The sequence below is a fragment of the Mus musculus genome, chromosome 19 (genome assembly GCF_000001635.26).
Source record: "Mus musculus strain C57BL/6J chromosome 19, GRCm38.p6 C57BL/6J".
Classification (NCBI taxonomy): Eukaryota; Metazoa; Chordata; class Mammalia; order Rodentia; family Muridae; genus Mus; species Mus musculus.
This window is the reverse complement of record NC_000085.6, coordinates 18,750,656-18,768,660: the sequence shown is the minus strand read 5'-3', so window position 1 is coordinate 18,768,660 and position 18,005 is coordinate 18,750,656. Positions and strand designations below refer to the sequence as shown.

At 41.3% G+C, this 18,005-nt stretch overlaps 1 protein-coding gene across 7 annotated transcripts in view; it reads right to left on the bottom strand.

The window, feature by feature from the left end:
- The window catches only part of Trpm6 (transient receptor potential cation channel, subfamily M, member 6), a 162,345-nt gene that overhangs the window by 123,861 nt on the left and 20,479 nt on the right, over positions 1-18,005 (bottom strand). The gene's annotated exons all lie outside the window — the stretch shown is intronic.

The window sequence follows — 18,005 nt, the reverse complement described above, 5'->3', positions numbered from 1 at the left end:
AGTGGCTGGAGTAACAGGAAACAAAGGAATAGATCATTTATATTCTTCATAAATTTTTATACCGTCAAAAAGCTCATAAAACCTTGCCAATGAAGATGAGTTCCTCCCACTTTGATCTCACCTGTTCTACACACAGCTCAGCAACAAGGTTTAGCTACACACCTTCTGTTACCTTTCTTTGCTAACTTACTTATGACCTACTTTAAAGGAAGATACTATGCACCATAGATACAAGGCAGGAGCAATGGGTTTGCCTACCATGTCCAAAACCCTGCATTCTAAATCCAGGATCTCCAAAAGAGAAGAGAAAAGAGCATCCTCTGGACTAGAGCACTGCATCAGTAGATAAAGCACTTGCCATGAAACAATGAGGTCTGAGGTTCAAATCCCCACTATCCACATGGTGTGTGCGATGGCCTACCTTGTACTCCCAGCATGCTGTAGGCAGAGACAAGGGGTCCCTGGAACAATCTATGTGGCTAAACTACTGGTATGAGTGTGTTCCGAGGTCAAGTGAAAGACCCTGCCTCCAACTGTAAGATAGCAAGCAATCAAGATGCCCGATATCAACCTCCAGCTGCCATATGCACCATCACACAGTGTACACACACACACACACACAACACACACACACAGAGTGGGGGGGTGGGGGGCTAGGACAAGTAGAAAGAGGAGAGCACAGAGGAAAGGAAGGAGACACAGAGACAAGCAGGGAGGCTGGGACCAGTCTTTGTGGAGTCTACTTAAAGAACCTACTATCTTGGAAATAACAATTTATAGGAAACCATAAGAATGGCTCATATGAAAAAAATATTAATTTCAGACCTCATCGGGAAATTTGATGATTTCCTTGGAGGATGTCTCCCTTAGAGCAATTCCTTCTTTCAAACTAAGCGTCCCACAGATGAACCTTCTCCAAGTTCAGGGAAGACTGGTCACTTTGGGAGAATTAACTCTGGGAAGTGTTGTACATATATTGTAGGAACTCTGCAAGGATGCCTCACCTGACTCAATAAGCACAAGAGAAACAGTCTCAGAAAAGTAGCATCCAAACCCAAGACAGCCAGGAATTCATTTCTGTCCCACCAGTACTCCCATGGGGTATGTTTATGGATTTCCCATTAAATATTCTTTCCAGGAGGCAGGATTTAGCAGTACAAGTGTTTTTTGACAGTAAGGGTGAGCCATTTTTACATTAGTAATTTTTTGTAACAACCCTATAAAAGGGAATGTCAGCCAAATAACCCACAGATCACTAAAATGCATTTTTTTTCTGGGTTAATTAAAGATGTTAGGCAAGATCGTGTAGAATTTCAGAATGAATTTCTAGACTATACGAACTCATAGGTAAATAAGCAATACATTTTTGTGCACTTCACATGGTCGAATGGGGGGTTAGCAGCAATGGCAGCGACCTCCCACATATAATAAATTTGCAAACTGAAGCGACACCATGCCCCTTCCTAACTCTCATTACATTACTTAAAACTCTCAAGCCCTCAAGATTTCAAAAATCCAGTTGCTAAATATCACAGAAAATTAACTTTTTCTCAGTGACCACACGAGGTTGTCCAGTCTCTGAAGGACTGAAAATGCAAATGTAAAGACACTTAGAATCTTGGGGAATGCCCAGTCGTTTGATAAGAAACCAAGAGGAAATAAAACCCTCTTTTATTCCTTTTTTTTTTTACAAGTGTCCTTGGATAATTAAATGTAGAGCTTTAAAGGGAATGCCAGCATATCTGTTGCATAACAGTTCTAACCTGCTAAGACTTTCCAGGCAGATGCATGAAAGGCCCTCCCCCAGCCAAGAAGCAAAGCACCTCCAAGTGCATCGTCTAAGGGCTCAAGACCAAGCTGAGGAGCCTATGCACTCCTGGAAAGTGATCAACCTCTGAGCTGAATCCTGGTTCCTACAGATGGTCTTTGTTTATACCTCCGACAATTGCATCAAACTCCCCAGAATGTTAGTAAGGCGACACCCATGTCTATTACCTAGTCTAAGACACACTTTCTGGGAACCCCTGGCCGTGTTGTTTTCTGTATTGCTATGACAAATACCTGACTAAACATCTTCTGGGGGAAAGTTTAGTTCTGACTCACAGTTTCCAAAGTGTTAGCCGACCACAGAAGGAAGGCGGGGAAAGCAGGAGCACAGAGGTCCTAGCCATCCAGATGGCACAGGAAACACACAGAAGTCAAGCTAAAGCCAGAGATGGACCTTACCTTCAAGGTCCACCCAAGTAATCCATTTCTACTAGCTAAACCAAAACAACTTCACAGCCACCAAAACAATGATGCCCTAGGATTCCCAGCATCACTGGGAACTAAATATTCACGTGGTCTGTAGAGGGGAGTGTTACATTCAAATTATAATACCTATAAAATTGTATGTTTAAAATAATCAACTGGAAGCTAAACTTAAAGGAAACACAACTGTCTAAGGAATTATATTGGATATTTTGGGATACGTGTTATTCATCATTATCCACAGTAATACCTGTTTTTGGTGTAGCCCAACAGAAAGAACACAAGGACTTTGCTTCTTAAAGTTTGGCTCATCTGGACATGGTGCACTGGTTTGTAAGTCTGGCACTCAGGAGGCTGAGGCAAGAGGACTACCAAGAGTTCCAGGCCCTCTTGGGCTGAACAGTGTGAACCTATCTCACATTTTGGGGAGAGGGCAGATAACTGGACAAATTCAAAATCTCTTTTAAAAGCAGGACAGGATGGTTCATGCCTTTAAATCCAATGGTCAGGAGGCAAAAAGGCAGGTGAATCTGTGAGTTGGAGGGCAGCCTGATATACAAAGCAAGTTCCAGACCAGCCAAGGCTATATGGAGAGATCCTGGTTCTAAATAAATAAATATATGTATAAACCAAACAAACCCTCCTCTAAAAGAATAAAAGAAAAGAACCAGGTATAGTTGCTTATGCCTGTAATACTAGTACTCAGAGGCTAAATCAGGAGGATCACTGTAGGTTCAAGACTAGCCTGTGCTACACAATGCATTTTAGGAAAGCTATAGAAGCATATTTAAATATATAGGTATATACAAGTAAAATCTCCAGTGCCAGGAATGATTGATATCTTGTTGGACAAAGAGATCAGGAATTCAAGGGCCATACCTAAACATGATAAAAACAATCTACAGCAGACCAGTAGCCAACATCAAAGTAAATGGTGAGAAGCTGGAAGCAATTCCACAACAATCAGGGACTAGACAAGGCTGCCCACTTTCTCCCTACCTATTCAACATTGTACTTGAAGTCCTAGCCAGAGCAATTAGACAACAAAAGGAGACCAAGGGGATACAAATTGGAAAGGAAGAAGTCAAAATATCACTTTTTGCAGATGATATGATAGTATATGTAAGTGACCCTAAAAATTCCACCAGAGAACTTCTAAACTTGATAAACAGCTTCAGTGAAATAGCTGGATATAAAATTAACTCAAACAAGTCAATGGCCTTTCTGTACACAAAGGATAAACAGGCTGAGAAAGAAATTAGGGAAACAACACCCTTCTCAATAGTCACAAATAATATAAAATACTTTGGCGTGACTCTAACTAAGGAAGTGAAAGATTTGTATGATAAGAACTTCAAGTCTCTGAAGAAAAAAATTAAAGAAGATCTCCGAAGATGGAAAGATCTCCCATGCTCATGGATTGGCAGGATCAATATAGTAAATAATGGCTATCTTGCCAAAAGCAATCTACAGATTCAATGCAATCCCCATCAATATTCCAACTCAATTCTTCAACTAATGAAAAAGGGCAATTTGCAAATTCATCTGGAATAACAAAAAACCTAGGATAGCAAAAACTCTTCTCAAGGATAAAAGAACCTCTGGTGGAATCACCATGCCTGACCTAAAGCTTTACTACAGAGCAATTGTGATAAAAACTGCATGGTACTGGTATAGAAACAGACAAGTAGACCAATGGAATAGAATTGAAGACCCAGAAATGAACCCACACACCTATGGTCTCTTAATCCTTGACAAGGGAGCTAAAACCATCCAGTGGAAAAAAAGACAGCATTCTCAACAAACGGTGCTGGCACAACTGGTGGTGAATTGATCCATTCCTATCTCCTTGTACTAAGGTCAGATCTAAGTGGATCAAGGAACCGGATACATAAAACCGGATACAGTGAAACTTACAGAGGAGAAAGTGGGGAAAAGCCTTGAAGATATGGGCACAGGGGAAAAATTCCTGAATAGAACAGCAATGGCTTGTGCTGTAAGATCGAGAGTCAACAAATGGGACCTCATAAAATTGCAAAGCTTCTGTAAGGCAAAAGACACCGTCAATAAGACAAAAAGTCCACCAACAGATTGGGAAAGGATCTTTACCTATCCTAAATCAGATAGGGGACTAATATCCAATATATATAAAGAACTCAAGAAGGCAGACTCCAAAAAATCAAATAACCCCATTTAAAAATGGGGTGCAGAGCTTAACAAAGAATCCTCACCTGAGGAATACCAAATGGCTGAGAAGCACCTGAAAAAATGTTCAACATCCTTAATCATCAGGGAAATGCAAATCAAAACAACCCTGAGATTCCACCTCACACCAGTCAGAATGGCTAAGGTCAAAATTTCAGGTGACAGCAGATTCTGGCAAGGACGTGGAGAAAGAGGAACACTCCTCCATTGTTGGTGGGATTGCAAGCTTGTACAACCACTCTGGAAATCACTCTGGTGGTTCCTCAGAAAATTGGACATAGTACTACCGGAGGATCCCACAATACCTCTCCTGGGCATATATCCAGAAGATGTTCCAACTGGTAAAAAGGACACATACTCCACTACATTCATAGCAGGCTTTTTTATAATAGCCAGAAGCTGGAAAGAACCCAGATGCCCCTCAACAGAGGAATGGATACAGAAAATGTGGTACATTTACACAATGGAGTACTACTCAGCTATTAAAAAGAATGAAATTATGAAATTCCTAGGCAAATGGATGAACCTGGAGGGCATCATCCTGAGTGAGGTAACCCAATCACAAAAGAACTCACATGATATGTACTCACTGATAAGTGGATATTAGCCCAGATACTTAGAATACCCAAGATATAAGATACAATTTGTGAAACTCATGAAACTCAAGAAGAACGAAGACCAAAGTGTGGATACTTTGCCCCTTCTTAGAATTGGGAACAAAACACCCACGGAAGGAGTTACAGAGACAAAGTTTGGAGCTGAGACGAAAGGACAGACCATCTAGAGACTGCCATATCCGGGGATCCATCCCATAATCAGCCTCCAAACGCTGACACAATTGCATACACTAGCAAGATTTTGCTGAAAGGACCCTGATATATTCTTGTGAGACTATGCCTGGGCCTAGCAAACACAGAAGTGGATACTCACAGTTAGCTATTGGATGGATCACAGAGCCCCCAATGGAAGAGCAAGAGAAAGTACCCAAGGAGCTAAAGGGACCTGCAACCCTATAGGTGGAACAACAATATGAACTAACCAGTACCCTCCTGGAGCTCGTGTGCCTAGCTGCATATGTAGCAGAAGTTGGCCTAGTCGGCCTTCAGTGGAAAGAGAGTCCCATTGGTCATGCAAACTTTATATGCCTCAGTTTAGGGGAATGCCAAGGCCAAGAAGTGGAAGTGGGTGGGTAGAGGAGTGGGGTGGGAGGGTATGGTGGACTTTTGGGATAGCACTGGAAATGTAAATGAAGAAAATACCTAATAAAAAAATTTTTAAAAAAATATGTACCCCTCTGCCTCAGTGATTTAACATTAATAATGATGTTAATGATAATCTTACATTTTTGTTTACAGATGCCAACCTGTATTCCTTTATACAGAAATCCTTATACAAAGCAGATAACCTACTCATGTAAATCTATGTCATTCTTCATTTTGTACAAAATATCCCTGAACGCATAGCTTTCATGCACATCTGTATCTGTAGAGTCAAAATCTAAACCAGTGCAGATATTTCTACATTGTTCTCCATGCAGATTGTCAATTTATAAGTAAAAACCACAAGGCATACCTTAGTTTATTTCTCCATTGCTGCTATCAAATACTGACAAAAATCAATGTAGGGAAGAAAAGACTTTACCACTTCTTATCTTTTCAGGTAACAATTCATTCACTGAGAGAAATTGGGGCCGGAACTCCAGCAGGTCAGGAACCTGGAAATAGGAGCTATACCAGACACCAGGGAGGAGTGCTGCTTACTGGTTTGCTCGCCCTGATTTGCTCCTTTTAACAACCTCCTTTATTAAACAACCTAGGACCACCAGGCTATGGGTAGCACCACCTGTAATGGTCTGGGCCCTCCCACGTCCATAACTAATCAAGAAAATGCCCCCAAAGACTTGTCTATAGGACACTCTGGTAGAATCAATTCCTCCTATATGATTCCCTCTTCCTAGAAGACTCCAGCTTGCATCAAGCTGACAGAAACCAGCAGAAGCTACTCGTAACTGTTAGGCAATATCCTCTTAGAGAATGTCCTCATCATAATGAATTCCAATGGCTCCTGATAATTGACAACTCTTTGTTATTTATGTTCAACTTCCAAAAGGATTTTGAAGTGACCCAATTCCTCACACTTAATAATAACAAATGAAATAAGTAAAAGGTGCATCTTAGTGCTAGAAAAGCAGCCTCCTTTCACTGTGTGACCTGAAGTGTTTAGAAGTTTGAAAACATCTATAGCAGCACCCTAAAAAGTATGAGAATATTGAACAACACAGACAACAGAAGACTTCTCTAAGGAGAGTATTCTGTGCTTGGTGATTTCTAACTACACATCAACAGAGGTTGTGTGCGTTGAAGTAATATAGAAAAAGATAGGACAAAGGGCAGGGACAGTGACCTCTTACTGACACCGGTGATAGGCAATCCACTCATAAATCAGTAATTCAACTAATTGCTTACACAACACATAACAGATATGAGGAGTGTAACAGTTTGATTGCAAATTTAGCCTGTCTATTCTTTCTCCACTGCTACTCAGTTAGGCTCTATAAGGGCTCCTCACTGTACCCAGGTGACCATGTTAGAAGCCAGGACATCCTCATTCTTACTGGCAAGGCACCCTGTCTTAGATAGGGTTTTACTGCTATGAACAGACACCATGACTACGGTAACTCTTATAAGGACACATTTACTTGGGCCTGGCTTACGGGTTCAGAGGTTCAGTCCATTAACATCAAGGTGGGAACATGGCAACATCCAGGCAGGCATGGAACAGGAAGAGCTGAGAGTTCTACATCTTCATCTGAAGGCTGCTAACAGAATACTGGCTTCCAGACAGCTAAAATAGGATCTTAAAGCCCACACCCACAGTGACACACCCATTCCAACAGGGCCACACCTTCTAATAGTGTCACACCCTGGGCCAAGCATATAGAAACCATCACATACTCTGAATTAAAGGGGGCGTTATTTTTCTTCCTCTCTTTCATCTTTTCTATTAATGAGTGTGACTTTGCTTCCTCCCTGCATCCTGCTCCAAATCTTTATGACCGGTTATGGAATGTGTTAGATGGACCAGCCACACATACCTCCCCCTGCACTCTCTACCCCAGGTTCCAGGAAAGGTCTCAGTTAAAAGGTAATTGTCAGAAAAGTACAAAGCAGTTTACTGGCTGTAATGAGAGCAGGAACTGTGTTTTCTCAATGCACGGGTAACCTCTGGATTAAGATACTCACAGAAGTGGCAATTTTTCAAAACTAATGAACCACCATGTCACCCACCTGCTGGTCTCTGGAATACATTCTCACAAAAGATACTGTGTATTATCTGTTTCAGTACCAATCGACATGAACAGCTGTGTGCCATTGGTTTTTCCAGTCTCTGGGTTATTGCTCAGAAAACCGTTTTCTTCTCCTATCAGCCTGTTCCTAGGTCTCTCAAACAAGAGTGAAATCTGACCTTCAGTGGTCGCCTTACTTCCCGTTCAGTCAACCACTAGGAGTGCTGGGCTTGTATGAAACAGCTTATGTATTGTGTAAATCTCTGTATCTATACATTCACCAATCTAGCTAATGCCTCTGATTCCCTAGCTAAAGTCACTATTAATTTATCTTTCTGTCTCCCAGACCTTTCTACCTCTGGTTTGCTTTTCTTGCTGTCTCTTCAATAAAGCCTATAGTCTTCACAGAGTGACTAAGTGTGTAAGTCAGTCTCACCTGAATCTTCTACCCAGTGGCTCTGCACTGCCCTGCAGGTATTGGACGTTCTTCAGTGTTCATATCCCACTCGCTACCAATCATATACTGGGTGCTCTGCTCCCTGCCTCAGTCTCCATATTTTGCATCAACTGAACTGCTTACAAACCCCTGGATTCACCTCCAAGAGTTCTCCTCAGGCTCTTCTTTGTAGGATACTCTCTACTCCTATGCTGTCTAGAATGAAATCTGGATCAAATTCTCCTCTCTGTGCCCTCTGAGCCTGTGTGTGCCCACCCTACACAGTTGCACTCTGACCTATTTAAACCCACTGCGCTCTGCCCATTTGCCGACATTTCTACACCCACTATGCCTATCTGGGCTGCTTTCAAGAACCTGCCATTGATTTCTATCCTGGAAAGCAAAGGTGGAAGAAAAGAAAATGTATTATGGCCATATAAGTGTATGGAAATATTGTGGGACTCCAGAGGTGATAAACCACTGTCAACTCCTCTGAACACCTGGCTAGGGGTTTCTCTGAGGAGATTACAGGATTGTTTCCTAGGAACACAATTTTGAGAGATTCTTTTTCTAAGAGGTTTTCAGGAATTTTCAATAAAGAACACTCCTTGCCTAAAAATTTTTTCCCTATTTTTTTTAAAGTTATCACGTTAAGATTTTTAAATCTTAATTTTTAGGCGTTATTTTTAAATAGAAAAAAAAGATTTTTTTCATCACAATCTTTATATTTTTTAATTCAACATGAACGTCTGGGCCCCCTTTAAAGTTTGTTCAAATATGTGGATTTTAATTATAATATCCAGAAACCACACTAAAGATTTAGGTAGAGACCTACATCTATAACCCCAACATCAAAGGGTAGAAAAAAAGTCTTTATTTTTCTACAGGGGTAACCCCACTCTTGCTGATCAGCCAGTGTGGGTAAAGCATTGAACTACAGGTTCCTGGGAGACCCTGTCTCAAAAACTAAAGTAGAGAAAGATAAAGACATCTGAAATTGACCACTGGCTTCAGCCCAACACATCCCACACCAAATGCATACATACAGGCACATACATGTACACATGCCAACATGTGCATATATATATGTATGCCACATGAAAAATAAATACAGTACTTTAAAAACGTTTAAGATTTTTAATACCAAATTTCCCCCATTCCAAATAACTAGTTCTAAAATGCTGAGGAAAAAAAGGTGCTCTGTGAGAAAGAGGGCGGTCCAGGAAGTGAAGCCTCAGCAGTCGGCCAGTCAGTAGGAGAGCAAGAATGCTGTGACTAACGGAGGTTGGCAGGCATGAGGTATTCGCTAGGCCCAAATTTCCCGGCTTTTATTTGTTGTTGTTACTGTGGTGTTCAAAGCCCCGGTGTTGTTCTGTGAAGGGTTGACTGCACACAGGGCCACTCAGGAAGGAAAGAGGGCACCGCCACCGCACGGCACCTCCCTGTGAGAGTCATCCAGCAGCAAACTACAGGACAGCTTCCATTTTCCCTGGGCCTTGATCCTTAAGATGTCCCTCCCTCCTGTGTTTGATTTCTTGTGACATTGAAAGATGAGAAGAAGCACATTCAATCCATAAGGAAGAGACCTTGACTCAAAAGGGCAGCTACAAAAGAAGGATTAAAGAAAAAGAATAGCAAACTTCCTACTCCAGAGCCTGTTATTCGGATGCTCGCAACATCTTATGATTGTATTATGAAGAGAAACCTTTCACTCGAACAGTCCCCAAGTATGAGCCCAAACTATTAATAATAATAATTTAAAGGAACCGACCATCTAGTCTGCAAACAAAAATTCAAGTACCTTCCGAAAATGCTCCTGCACCCGCTACACCATGGACTGCCCTGCTGAATGGAGGAGTGGCCCAGTCAGCAACCTAACCCCCACCCCCCACCCCCACCCCACCCCCAGCACCAGGGCGGGTAGTCGAGCCTCCCAGTCCTTCACCCACCAACACTGCTCTTCAGCTAGGTGCTTGCTAAACCTAAGTGGCAGCCAGCAAAACTTGTGTTCTGATAAGAGCTGCCTCTGAGGAATGCTTTCCCACATGGGGGCGGGGTGGGAGTGGGGGTGGGAGGGGCTAAAAGACACTTGAGAAAGCCACCTAAGGGCTCCTTTTGCTTTCCTCGGTGTCACGTGATAGACTAAGGATCTAGTTAGTAAGTGCCTTAGGTTAGTTTGCTGTGCTGGAAGCTGTCCTTAAAAACTGCACTAATTTTAGGGAGTTGTTGTTGGTTTTTGGTTTTTTGGTTTTTTGTTTTTTTTTAATTGCAAGATGTTTGACCTCAGAAGCCAAACACATACTTGCTCTCCTGTAGTCCCACCCAAACGGAAGACTAAGAAAGGAGATCCTTTGAGGCCAAGAGTTCAAGGATAGCCTGAGCAAAATATAGAACTTTTTCTGTATTTTTTTTTTCATTAAAGATTTAAAATCTCCTTCTCTACATAGTCAAAAATACCTCTCTACTGGGTCTTAGGGTCAATCGGGATAGCTGACTGCTTAGGAGGCAAGTGCTTATCTAGCATGGAGAAGGTCAAAGATTGGGATTTGTTTTGCTGTGTTTTGTTAGGGAATCCTCGTGAGGCACCCGCTGACAGTGATGACAAAGGCTGGAAGGGATTAATGGATACAAGCCAAGTGTCTGTCAGATGCCCTCTTAAACTGAGACTCACCTGGGAAGAAAAGCATCTCTCGGAGATGATTACAAGGCTCAGTTTACAAAACCTCTTGGTCCTTAGATTAGAGGGGGAAGTCTACTTTCTGCAGCAAGAAGACAGAGGTCTCCAGATTCAAAGTCCAACCCAGCTGATAAAATAATATTAACAGAAGGGTGAGCATTTATTCTGTCCTCTGCAGGCACTCACCTGCACAACGCCAAATATTTAGTCTGCCCTGGAGCACCTGAATGCAATTATTACAGTCTTTCTGTCAAAGAGATACTAAGTCTACAAAGGGTAAATAATTTGCCCAAGGGACCCAACTGCTCATAAAAGTAACTGTGGAACTTATATGTTAGCAGTCTGAGTCAGGGTTCCTATGTAGGCACTCTGGCCTGGCATTCATATTTGGGCAGTCTGACTCATGCCCTTAGCCACTCAGTATAACACCACTGACTACAGAGCTCATTGTGAATTCCAAGCCAAGAGTGGTAGAAATCACTTCCACTTTTCATATTCTTGGATGTCATGAACTTAAACAATAACAATAAATCCCAAGTACCACCACATACTGCCTTCAGATGAAGTTTCTAGACCATTAACCCTGACCAGCCCACCACAACTTAGGGAGTCTCATTATGACCATTTTCCCCAAAGTATGCCTGTTCCCCATTATTCTGCCTCTCATTTGAATCCAACATAGGTTTGATGAGTCCAATGGGTGATTTCCTTCCCCAAATTACTGTTTCAAAAGCGGTCTTTGGAGCTGGAGAAATGGCTCAGTGGATAACGTGCTTGCTGTGTAAACATTCGAATGGGAATTCAGATTCCCTAGAACCCATGAAAAAGCCAAAGCTCACCAAACAGCCAGCTTGGAATTCAGGATTGGCAAGAGGACGTTTGTCTCAAAATGCAAATCGGAAAGCAAGGACTAACAACTGAGTTATTTTCTAACCTCCAAATACACACACACACATACACACACATACACAATTCACTGAACTTTTACTTGGGGAAACCTCCACCTCAGGAATAATGGTTGGGAGTTATGAATGAGTAGATCAGTAGTTCTGAGCACTTATTCTTCCAGAAGACTTGGAGTCTGTTCCTGGCACCCATATGGTTGCTCACAATCTTCTGTAACTTCAGTTCCTGGAGTACTTTCTAACCTTCACAAGTACTGGGTACCCACGTAATGCACATATATACATCTACACAGGCAAAATACTTACTATGTACATAAAATACCTTTTAAAAAAATGGAAGTTTAAGAGTAGCATTTTAAAGTTTTCAAAGTAATTCCTTAAATGTTGCTTGAGCACCCGAATCCTGTGAGAATCCTCACTTACAAACATGGGAAATGCCCAGCAAAGTCTCCGCAACACGGCAACTCTTCTGTGTGGTCCCTGAGACCCGCAGAGATCTCAAGAGGATTGTGGCCATTTGGAATTGCAAATTAACTTTTCCATGGATATGAATATATAGATTTCAGGAGACAACCTCAAGTTTTGGTTCCAATACATGTGCCTCAGAAAGGATATAAAACATTCAAAGAAAACACCCGAACAGCTATAAGCACACAAAAGATGTTCAAAATCATTCAGGTTTAGAGAAATACAAATCAAAACCAGGAGTTCATCTGTGCAGTCACTGTCATGCTGTAGTCAGAAAGTCAGAAAATAAAGACGTTGTAAAACAAAGTTGGAGCTATCCTAGATTGCTGGTACGAATGTCAAACGGTGCGGTGACTTTAGGAAAGAATCTACAGTTTCTCAAAAAAAGCTAAACTCAGTGTTCCTGAATCTCCCAGCAGTTAGACTCCCATGTGTCTATCCAGGAGAAATGAAAGCAAAGCCAGCCAAAATCTTGTGCACAAATTTTCATAAAAGCATCATTGTACCATCCAAGAAAACAGAAACAACAAAATGTCCACCAAACGACTAGTAAAAATAGTGATCATTATAAGTGCATGCAATGGAATTGTGTTTAATAAAACAAAGGAAGGAGGGCCTTGCAAAGCCTGCAAAACAGATAATCCCGAACACATCCAGATGAGATGGATAACCCTGAACACATCCAGACGAGATGAGCTTGTCATGAAGAACCATCAGCAGCAAGGAACCCTTTGTGTATGATGCCAGACTACGGAGACTTACAGTGACAGAAGGCAGATTAGTGGTTGTTGGATCCGATTTGGGAGAAGAAGATGGTAACTAATACCAGTTGGATTCCTTTGGGGAACAATAAGTGTTTTAATATTGGCTGTGGGAAATAGATTCTAAACTCTGGCACTATACCAAAAACAATCGAATAAGACAATTTATGCAAATTATAGATATAGTTTATCTCAATAAAACTGTTCATTTATTTTTCTTTAAAAGTTGAAAGAACTGGAAAGACAGTTTAATGGTTAGAGTCTTTTCTGTTTAAGTGTAAAGGGTTAAGTTCAGATTCCCAAAACCCACATAAAAAGTCAGTTGTTGTTGTTGTTCATGCCTGTAACAACAACACTTGTGGTGCAGCTGTGGGTTCGTGAAGAGAAAGACAGGTAGAAGACCCTAGAGGGTTGAGGATAGCCAGTCTAGCCAAAGCTGCAAGTGTCCGGGTTCAGTGAGAAAGTTAATCTCACAGAACAAGCTGGAGTAGTTATAGACATCTGACATCAAGCTCTGGCCTCTCTGCATGAGCAAGAAGACCTGTTCACACATATACCAAACACGTGAATACACACACACATACACACTTGCGCATTTTCTTTAACAAGGAAATGGAGGAGGAAAGAAAATCTGACAAGAGAAGGCTAGGCCAGAGGGTCCAGGGCAAGACAGAGAGCTCGGATAAGTCAGTTCACTGTGGTGCTTTCAACAGATTTTCAACGGAATCTCAGACTCAAACCATAGTCGCCAAGTCTTATGTTGGTGGCCAATATAGAGTAGCTGTTTGTTTCATGGACAAGGCAACTGAGGTGACTTATGAGTCCAGAGCACACACAGCCAGCAGGCATCCATGGCTTCTTTCTGTTACACGATTTTCTTCAGTGCTGGAGTGCCTTTGGCATGCCAGGCAAGTGCTCTAGCACTGAACTGCCACCCTAGGTCTTCTTATTCTTTGCTTCTACTGAGAGTATTTCCAAATATTTACCATTGAGATATCTTGATTCTTACTTAGTCCCAACAGAAAGAACTCCAGGCAAAGGTAACACAATGCGCATTCTGAAAACTGCCTGTGGTTTTTCAGACACGATCTAATCATGAATGAAAAGTTCTGCCTTTCACCAAAATTCACTATGGTCTGCATGGGCAGCTTGAGCTGGTCCTCCAAAGCCAGATGCCAACATCTGCCAACCCTAAGGAAAGTGAACAGAATGGCAAAACTTAAACACAAGGCAATGAGCTTTCTCCATGGCCTGTTAACACATCTGCTATGTAAAATACTTATTTCTCACCAAGATCTTTGCTTCTTTGGTCAACTGTTTGCTTAATTTTAAAAAAAAAATTTTTTTAGAGGTTAAGACGACCATTCCTGCTTGTCAACTTGACTACATCTAGAATGAACTACAATCCAGAAATGGCGGTCACACCTGTAATCCAGATCTCAAGGCTGGAAGACACAGGCTTCTGACTGGATCTTGACATGGGGTGACACATGCTTTTGATCCAAATCTTGAGGCACAGTGGCCAGGAATAGCTTAGGCCCAAGCAAAGTAGTACATGCCTTTAATCCTAGGAGACTGAGTCAAGCAGATCTCTGAGTTCAAGGCCAGCCTGGGGTAGAACAAATTCCATATCCAAGTATGGTACTCCTTTAATCTGGGCCATACCTTCTCCTGGAGGGCTACGTAAGGATGATGGGAGAAGGAAGACTCACTCTTCTTCACCTTCTTGCTCTTACTTGCCAGCACATTTGTTGGAGCCTACTCTTCAGGATTCCAGCTTATACGGAAGACCAGCTGAAACAACTGGCCTCGTGGGACTGAGCACTACTAGATTCTTGGACTTCCCATTCACAGCTGCCCATTGTTGGATTAGTTGGACTGCTGGCTGTAAGTCATTACAATAAATTCCCTTAATCTCTAGAGACATTCCATAAGTATGTGACTCTAGAGAACCCTGTCTAAAACAAAGGCTATTCATAAGAAGTTACTAGTTCATATAACTGGCCAAGTAAGATAAGCACTTTGGGAATTCTAATTCTTCAGTGACCTAGGTTTTGAGTGTGGCAAAAGGAAATTCCATGTAATGTCCGCACACAGTTTAAGGATAGGGCAGAAAATTAAAAACAAAGCAAAACAACAAAAACCAAATTCACGAGATTAATCTTACCATTCAAAACACTGCAGTTAAAATGAGGGAGGAGGGTATCTGATGTCCAACTCGCTCTGTATAATTTCCAGAAAATCTGGAGTCAGCATAAGGCAGAGCATGGCAATGTCTTCCACTAGTTGGTTCCCCATGGTGCCAATCATTGCAGGCTTCCATAGACTACATACCTAAGGTCATCCTGGAAATGGGATGCCACCACATCTCAGCAGGCACCTTGCTGTGCTCTGAGTAAGCACCTTACCCAGTTACAATGGACTGTAAGGAACTGGAACTACGGCTCAGTAGGCAATATTTGCACAAGTACAAGATCTGAGTCTCATCTCTGATACTCACAGCAGACGTTAGACAGTGTTACAGACTTGCTATCTCAACACCTGAACGGTAGAGACAGGAAGTGACCTGGGCTCCCAAACTAGCCAGCATAGCCCAACCAGGCAAATACCAGATGCCGGTGAGAGGCCTTGTCTCAGAACAAGGACAGCCATCCTAAGGAAGGATACCCGAGGTTGACCCCTGGCCTCCATGTGTGTATCTGCACAGCTGGACTGTAGGGCTTTGGCAGAAGGAATTGCTGGCCAAACCCTGAGAAAGAATCCAGGCTCCAAGGCAAATTAAATGACTGCTTCTCACTGCTGGAAACTGGTTAGGACACTCTGAAATAGCCTTCAAGTTTTCCCATACTATCCATGACCAAGAACCTCTTCCACAGAAAGAAAAACAGAAATGCCAAAACTCGTCGAAAGTAAAGAAAATACGTTTCCATAGTGGCAGGTCTGTAATCTACCCAGTGAGACCTGGTATCAAAAGACAGAAAGACTAAGAGTTAAGTGTTGGGCTGCCCACATCAATGGAAAATTTCCAAGATGTCCTACCACCACCCCATGCCTATCAATTTATCTGTGGGTACCACTCAAAATAAGATTCCAGCTGAATTCAGGATACACAATTATATCCAAAGTTTAGAAAAAAAAATCTCATTAAGTAGTTTATATGAGCATCTTTCTTTGTTGTTTGTGTAATTCTGATATGAGGTCTCACTCTATAGCTAAAGATAGCCCAGGCTGGTTTCAATTTATAATCCTCCTGCCTCTGCCTCCTGAGTGCTCGGATTAGAAGCATGGGCCACAATAACTGGCCTGTTTCTATGTTTAATTGTGGTAAAAGATACATGATGTAATATTTACTATACTATTTTCTAAGTGTGTGGTTCAATACTGGTATACACATTCACATAGTTCTGCAGCCATCTCTGGAACGCCTTTATACTCCAAAGCTGGGGCTCCAGACCCACTCAACAGCTCCATCTTGCTGCCACCCCTACCCCGGGCAATCACTGCTCTACATTTCATTTTATAAATTTTACACTCTTAAATGGCTCATAAGTAGAATTATATATTTGTCTTTTATGACTGGCTCATATCACTTAACATAATAGCCCCAAATCCTATTCATCTGCTAGAAAATATCAAAACTTCCTACCTTTTCAAGGCTATACAGATCTTTTGTTGCACACACACACACATATCACAGTGTTTGTCCATTCAGAAAGTCTACTTCTAGATGGCAAGGGTTCTGGGGCCCAACAGCACACAAGCTAACAGTTATGACTTTAGAGGGAGGGAAGTAAGGGAGAGATGCTTGACTGTATGACATGTGCACTCTAGGAAAGGTTAAAAAGCTGTAGCTGAGGCTGACTCATCCTCCTTTCTCCATCCCAACAATAAAAGTCCTGTTCCTACATTCCTGTGTATTCCCAGGTACTGAAAGAGGGCTCATAACATAGTTGACATTTCACAAACATGTGTTGACTGATTAATGTAGAACAGGGATAATCATAGGGAGAAATGCTGTATATATATATATATATATATGTGTGTGTGTGTGTGTGTGTGTGTGTGTGTATACATATATATATATATATGTGTGTGTGTATATATATGTATGTGTATATATATATATACACATACATGGTCTTAACTTGAGCAAGCACCATGTGTATTTGCAAAGATTTTTGCCCCTAGGAACTATTAACATTGTAATGTATACAATCTGGATTCTTTTATGTGAAAAACAAATGTACAAATTAAAATATGGCTTTATATATATAAATAAATGTATATGACATATATATGTTCTAAATATATATCATAAAATATACTATATATTTACATATGAAATAAAATATATATTTATACATAAATATATATTTATAAATATAAAATATCTATCCTAAATATATCTTTAGGATATATATTCATTGTTTTAATTTGTGCATTGTGTATTATATACATACACACACATATATAGATGAAATAAGAAACAACCAAGCAAATTCTCACAAGTTAAATCCAAAATGCTAATCTAGCTAAATATCTAATGCTATATTGGTTGTGGAACAATCCAAAGCAAAGAATAAATTAATGCATCAAAGTCATATGGGAGCCTAAACGGCAGCTCATCAAGTATATAAACTCAATTGTCCTGCTAGCCTGATAACGAAGAATTATCTCCAGGTGTCACAGGGGATAGAGAGAACCAGTTCCTGAAGCTGTCCTCGGCTCTCATGGCATCCCGCGGTAATTCACATGATAGTGCTTACCGGGACAAAGAAACTGAAGACTACATTTTCCCTGAGCAGTTAAGAGTGACGCTGTTATGTAGAACAAACCATCACCAGCACGTGTATGACTAGATGATCCCTGCTCTCTCTATGCCTTGACATGACGTCACATCTCAATTCTACTTTTCTCCCTCAGTTTCATTTTCTCCCCCAAAGGAAGGAGGTTGGGGGAAGAGTGATGCCATTTAAGACACTACAGAATTATTGGCAGGATGAAACAGTTAAGTCAG